The sequence below is a fragment of the Ursus maritimus genome, unplaced genomic scaffold, assembly GCF_017311325.1.
Source record: "Ursus maritimus isolate PB19 unplaced genomic scaffold, ASM1731132v1 scaffold_33, whole genome shotgun sequence".
NCBI lineage: Eukaryota > Metazoa > Chordata > Mammalia > Carnivora > Ursidae > Ursus > Ursus maritimus.
The window spans coordinates 11,256,249-11,263,585 of record NW_024425897.1 but is presented as its reverse complement, the minus strand read 5'-3'; the positions used below and the strand labels follow the sequence as shown (position 1 = coordinate 11,263,585).

Genomic DNA, 7,337 nt, shown 5'->3' with positions numbered 1-7,337 from the left:
GATACACAAGGTAGAACTGGTCAACTCTTTTTTTTTTTTTTTTTTGAAGATTTTATCTATTTGACAGAGCACAAGCACAGGCAATAGCAGGCAGAGAGGGAGAAGCAGGCTCCCCGCTGAGCAGAGAGCCCGATGCGGGACTCAATCCCAGGACACTGGGATCATGACCTGAGACCAAGGCAGACGCTTAATGGACTGAGCCACCCAGGCGCCCCCGGTCAAGTCTTCTGATGCCTGGCTCTGGCTGCAGCCACACCCACAGCTGGCCTCACGCCTTCTAATTGGCTGTAGCTCACAGGTGGGGAGGGGCTAGTTGAATTACCCATAACAGAGGTGGCAGGCAGTGGGGTCACCTACGTGGGAGATGGTATCTGCAGCCCAACCTGGAGACTGCATCCCTGGCCTAAGGACGTAAGTGCGGGGGCTGGAAGGCAGAGACTCCCAGGCATAGGAATCATCTTGGAAATTTTTCTTTTTCTTTTGCATTTTTTTTGAAGACTTTATCTATCTATTTATTAGAGAGAGAGAGCGCACACAAGCCAGGAAAGAGGCAGAGGGAGAAGGAGAAGCAGATCAGAGAGCCTGACATGGGGCTTGATCCCAGGACTGTGGGATCACGACCTGTGCCGAAGGCAGACACTTAACCGACTGAGCCACCCAGGGGCCCCATTCTTTTACATTTTTAATCTCAGACTCTTGAAGATGGGGAAATGGTCCCTGAAATAGTGCAAACACAGAGGCAGATACCCCAAACCATTGCAGCCGTTGACGGGTCTGGCTGCCTTTCCCTACTGCCGCCACATAAGCAGTCTTTGTAAAACCCAATTTCGCCCTTGTCAGAACCACCTCTTAAAACCTCTCTATGGCTTTCTTCTCGCCCCCAAATAAAGATAGTAATTACCATTTACTGAGCCCTGCCCAAGGACCAAGCATTTTGTGCTCATCACCTCCTTGAATTCTCACAGCAACTTGGAGTAGGTCATTTTAATCCCCATTTTGTAGATGAGGAAACAGGCTTAAAGCCCGAGTCTCCTCCTCACAGGAGCCGTGCTACCACACCCAACACTTCTGCCCGCACCTTCCTCTCCAGCCCCATTGCCCTTTGATACTCCACCACCCTGAATTTCTTCTAGTTCCTCCGATCCTCCATGCTGTCTCTTGCCTTGAAGCTTTTGCCGGAAAGCTGTCATCCTGGCCAGAAATATTCTTTCTCCCATCCCTTCGTTGGGCTGCCTCTACTTCAGATCTCTGGGGGCTTTCCCCAGCCCCTTCCCACTCTGTCCCTACCACTTCTGGTAGGCACCCCTCTTAGATGCTTCCTAAGCCCGTGCACTCCCCATCATCCAAACTGCCTGCTCACTCCCAGGATCCCCCGTCCCTGGGAGCTTCAGGAAAGCGAGGTCTTGTTTGCCGTCCCCAGCCCCCTGCACATCCCTGGCACACACGTGCTCGGTCACCACTTATTCAACAGATCAACGTATCCTGGCTTGCCTGAGCACCATGGGACACAAAATAGTCCTCTGAAAGGTCATGGGCAGGTAGGGGAGACAGACACATGGGTCAGGAAGTGAGAGGGGGCAGACTGGCAAGTTTTAGGATACAGGTAGAAGTGCTGTGGGGATAGAAAAGACAGATTTATTTTTTTAAGAAATGTAAAAGTTGCAGAAAAGAGCAAAGAACAACAAAATAAGCAGCCATATTTCCACCATCCAGAATTAACAAGGGTTAGTATTTTTCAAATTGCTTCCAGTCAAGTTTTTTGTTTTGTTTTTTGTTTTTTTAAAGATTTTATTTATTTATTTGACAGAGAGAGAGAGACCGCCAGCGAGAGAGGGAACACCAGCAGGGGGAGTGGGAGAGGAAGAAGCAGGCTCCCAGTGGAGGAGCCTGATGTGGGGCTCGATCCCATAACGCCGGGATCACGCCCTGAGCCGAAGGCAGACGCCCAACGACTGAGCCACCCAGGTGGCCTGCTTCCAGTCAAGTTTAAAAGAAATAAAACATTACAGATATCACCCAAGTCCCAACAGGTGATCAGTGCCTGCTACATTCCTGCTCCACTCCCTGGAGACAGCCACTATCAGAAGGTTAGTACTTGTCCCCTCAGTGACCTACCCCCTCTCTATCTGTCTCTGTATCTCTCTCCATAAGCAACTTTCAATATTATTTTTATATTGTTTTGTTTTGTTTGGTAAGCTCTATGCCCAGTGTGGGCCTTGAACTCATGACCCCGAAGTCGAGTCACATGCTCTACCAACAGGCACCCCTGTACTGGTTTTAAGACACATTTGTTCAGCATCATGATCAGACTATTATATTTAGCAATCAACGATATGGGTGCAAAAAAAAAAAATCTGTATTAAGACTCTTTATTGAAATGCTTCAACTTTATACAGAACAGAAACCCAAAAACCCTATTATACAATTAGTCACAAAGCCACAAATACACTCCTTGTGTTTTTTGCCCATACACATGAATATTGTCTAAAACTTGTCTTCTTTGTAGCAGTTAGGTTCTGCCACCACGGTGTTTGGCTTAGTTCACAAATAAATCTATCGTAGCTTCCCTGTGACTTCTCTGGCTCTCCTCTCTTGCTAAGCCTTATTTCCTGGTGGTAATTGAAACCTTCTGCCACCACCACAGCTACTGCCAGAACCACCATAGCCACCTTTGTTTTGTGGTTTGGCAGAGTATTGGCCTCCAGCACCATAGGGCCCAGAGCTGCTGCCTCCAAAGTGTTTTCCTTTCACGGGCCCAGAATTCGAAGATTGATTGTTGTAATTGCCAAAATCATCATAGCTTCTGCCACTTCCATAGTGGCTTCCATTATTACCAAATCCATTACAGCCACCCCCACTGCCGCCATATGCAACCACCACTATGGCTGCCACCAGAGTCACCTCAACCACTAAGTACTCCATGACCAAAGTTGTCATTCCCATCAAAACCACTTCCATGACCACCACCAAAGTTTCCAGAGTCACTTCAACCTCTTTGGCTGGACAAAGCAGTAGCCCTCTCTTGCTAGAGAGGGCTTCCCTCACTTCACAGTTGTGGCCATTCATAGGATGGTATTTCTGAATGACAGCTTGTCTAGGAAGTCACAGTCATCAAAGGTCACAAAAGCAAAGACTCTCTTCCTGCCACTGCCTCAGTCGGCCATGACTTCAGTGACTTCAATTTCCCCATAGTGTTCAAAATAATCTCTTAAGTGACGTTCTTCATCGTCTTCTTTAATGTCACCAACAAAAAGTCTTTTTCACAGGTAAGTGGGCACCAGGTCTTTGAGAATCTTCTCTTCGGTTCCACAACTCTCCAATCCACCCACCCTTAAAGCACTTAGTGTTGGGATCTCTCGTTACTACAAAGCCCGTGAGCATTCTGGGTTGCTCAGAATGGGTCCTCAGACTCATCAGTTGTTTCGAAGCTCCCACAAAGAGCTCTGCAGCTGCTCAGAATCTTTGGGAGACTGACTTAGACGTGCCAGCAAGAGGAGAAACTTGAACAAATTTACTTGCTGGCATCCACAGGCAAAAAGGATATGTATTTTGGTTTTATTGTTTTTAGTTTTTATTTTTAAGTAGGTTCCACAACCAGCATGGAGCCCAACGCGGGGCCCGAAATCACAACCCTGAGATCAAGACCTGAACTGCGATCAAGAGTCTGACACTTAACTGACTGAGCTACCCAGGCGCCCTTGTATTTTGTTTTTAAAGTGCACCAGTCGTCTACTGAGTATGTATCATTTAGCATCTTGGTTATTTTCAACTGACATTTTATTTTTGAGACCTACTGAGGTTGACATACATAGATATGGGTCATTGCTTTCCCTTGCTATAGGGTAGACCATCGTAGAAGCATAATTGGAGAATTTCTGCACCAGTAGGGATTCAGAGAGATGGTGCAGTCTACTGGAGGAGAGCAGGAATGGTCTGAGTCCTCTGCTTCAGGAAGGCAATGGCCACACTGGGTTCTTTTGGAAAAGGACTTTCCAGTTAAAGAGTATGAATGTACACACATCATTAGAACAAAGATGTCAAAGTCTTGGTATCTCTTCTTGGCCTTGGAAGAAAAAGAACTTTCAAAGTAAGAGACTACCTTCTCATTTAGCAAATTGCCCCATTTCCCTGTGATGCTCCAGTGGGGTGTGGTAAAATAAGTGATACATCTATCGAGTCCAAAACTCAGAGGGAACTTTCTTTTAAAGAACTGCCCATCTCGGAATGTTAATAAGATTTTAGGCAAGATTACGACTGAGATAAAAATGAGCAAGATCAAGTTATACATTTTGAAAGAACTCCTTTGGAAAGAAAAATCGTAGAAATGATATATAAAGTTTACTAGATTACGTTCTATGTATAAACTCTAAATTAGGCAAGCGTTCCTAGTGTGTATTAGTGAGCTATGGTTGCAATATTGCTGCATAACAAACCACCCTAAATTCAAGGGAGAGCAACAGTGAGCATTTACTATCCTGCTCTTGGATCTATATAGGTCAGCTGTGGTTTGGCTGGTCTAGAGTGGGCTCCATTCAGTGGCAGTGTTTCAGACTTCAGGTCAGCTGGGTTTGGCTGTAGTTTAGATTCTAGTCTGGTCCAAGTATCTCTCACACTCCTTGCACCAATAGCTCCCCAGGGCAAGAGAGCCAAGCCAAGCCACATAAGCACATTGAAGGCCTCTGCTCTCCTCACATCTCCGTTGACCAAAGCAAGTCATATGGCCAACCTCAATATCAACAGAGCAGGGGAAAATATTCTACCCATAGTGGGAAGAATCACAAAGCCACAAGGGAAAGAACATGAATGGAATACGGGGAGGTATGAAGAACTGGAACAAAAGGGTAATAATTCAACCTACTATAGAGTGTAAATAAGAAAAGAAAATTGATAACAATTATGGACAGAAAGAGCCAGAAACTTGCTCCACCTGAGAAGTAATCTTAAGAACAGCAAAAAAAAAAAAAAAAAAAAAAAAAAAAAATCTGCTTTGCCAAACAACTTTTTGCCAGTATTTTTGGCCCCAGCTTCAAAGTCACAAAAATGAAAATCTCAGCAGGGACCCTTGGAATTTCTTCCCAGGATTGCATGCTGCAAATCCCTCAGATGTTAAAGGTCCCACAACAATGTAACAAAGCTTGTGTTTGGTAAATGGGGTTAAATGCCTTTGGCATTCCTCACATCCCCCTCCACCTCAGCTCCGGATTCAGTTACCAGCAACAGAGTTCAATTGTTACCCTTCAGAACCCACACTGTCCCAGGATTCTTTGGAAGGCACAGGATTCATAAAAAGTCATCCTGGAAAATTATTGGACAATCTGGGTGTAGTAGACCAGACATTTCACTTGTTGACCCCGAGAACCTTAGAAAGTCACATGACCTCTTTTTAAAAAATTTTTTTTATTTTTAAGTTTTTATTATGTTAGTCACCATACAGTACATCCTTAGTTTTTGATGTAGTGTTCCATGCACATGACCTCTTCAAAATGAAAGACTTGCGCAAGAACAATCTACCCACAGCCACTCTTGCTCCCCCCAATCCGACTCTACACAACAGCCAGAATGAGATTTTTTTTTCTTAATGCATCAAGGAAAGGGTTTATTCCACAGGCAGCTGAATGAGGGGACAGAAGGCTGGCTCAAATCTGGCCGGAATGAGATTTGTTTTTTATAAAGAATGGAATCTTTTTTTTTAATCTTTGTTTTTATTATTATTATTTTTTATTTATTTTTTAAGTGATCTCTATGCCTGACTTGGGGCTCGAACTCACAACCCTACGATCAAGAGACTGAGCCAGGGGCCTCTGGAATGAGATTCTTTTTTTTAAAAGATTTTATTTATTTATTTAATTGTCAGAGAGAGAGAGAGCAAGCAGGGGGAGGCTCCCTGCTGAGCAAGGAGCCCGATGTGGGACTTGATCCCAGGACCCTGGGATCATGACCTGAGCTGAAGACAGACACTTAACCGGCCGAGCCACCCAGGCATCCAGGAATGAGATGTTTTTTAATAAAACATTTTGATTTTGAGATAATTGTAGATTTGCATGCACGTTCTGTAAGAAATAATACAGAGTAAGCCAGTTTCCCTCAATGGTAACATCTTGCAAAACTATGCAATATGACAACAGTATTGACACTGATGCAGTCAAGATAATAGTACATTTCTGCTATGGTCTGAATGTGTCCCCCAAAACTCATATGTTGAAGTACTAATCCCTAAAGATGATGGTATTAGGAGGTGGGGCTTTGGGGATCTGCTTAAATTATGAGGGTGGAGCCCTCATGAATGGCATTAGTGCCTAAAGAGGCTCCAGAGAGCTCCCTAGCCCCTCCCACCATGTAAGGACACAACCAGAAGTCTGAAACCCAGAAGATGCCTTCACTTGACCTTGACCAAGCTGGCATCTTGATCTTGGATTTACCAGCGTCCAGAACTGTAGAAAATAAATTTCTATTGTTTATAAAATTACCCAGTCTGGGGGTGCCTGGGTGGCTCAGATGGTTAAGCGTCTGCCTTCAGCTCAGGGCGTGATCCTGGTGTTCTGGGATCGAGCCCCGCATCGGACTCCTCCATTGGGAGCCTGCTTCTTCCTCTCCCACTCCCGCTGCTTGTGTTCCCTCTCTCGCTGGCTGTCTCTCTGTGTCAAATAAATAAATAAAATCTTAAAAAAAAAAAAGATACAGTACATTTCTTTCAGATTGGGTCATTCTATCATTCTATCTTCAAGTTCACTATTGCCTCTGTCCCTCCATTCTGCTGCTGAGCCCATGCACTGAGTTGTTTTGTTTTGTTTTAAATTTCTGTTAGTGTATTTTTTGGTTCTAAAATGTTCACTTGGTTCTTCTTTCTTAAAGATTTATTTATTTGAGAAAGAGTGTGCACGCACATGCAAGAGGGGGGCAGGGTGGAAAGAGGGAGAAAGAATCCCAAGCAGACTCCCCACTGAGTGTGGAGCCTGATGTGACCCCAACATCATGACCTGAGCCAAAATCAGGCGTCAGATGCTCAACCAGCTGGGCCACCCAGGCAACCCTGGTTCTTCTCTTCGCTGGGACTTTCTATTTCATTGTGAAGACTTACTACTTTCTTCATTTGTTTTAAATGTGTTTGTAGTTATTCACCGAAACATTTTTATGATCACTTTTAAAATGTTTTAATCTTTGTCAGGTAATTCTAACATCTCTGCCATTTAGTGTTGGTATATGCTGATCGGTTTTTGTTTTGTTTTTGTTTATTATTATTATTATTATTTTTAATCTTATTTGATTTTTTCATTGAAACGTTGACATTTTGGGCATGACGAGACCCTGGATCTTACGGAAAACTTCTGTTTTAGTTA

At 44.2% G+C, this 7,337-nt stretch overlaps 1 pseudogene; it reads right to left on the bottom strand.

Moving 5' to 3' along the window:
- Positions 1 to 2,595: 2,595 nt before the first annotated feature.
- On the bottom strand, positions 2,596 to 3,484 carry LOC121099887 (annotated as a pseudogene).
- Between the last annotated feature and the right edge of the window lie 3,853 nt (positions 3,485 to 7,337).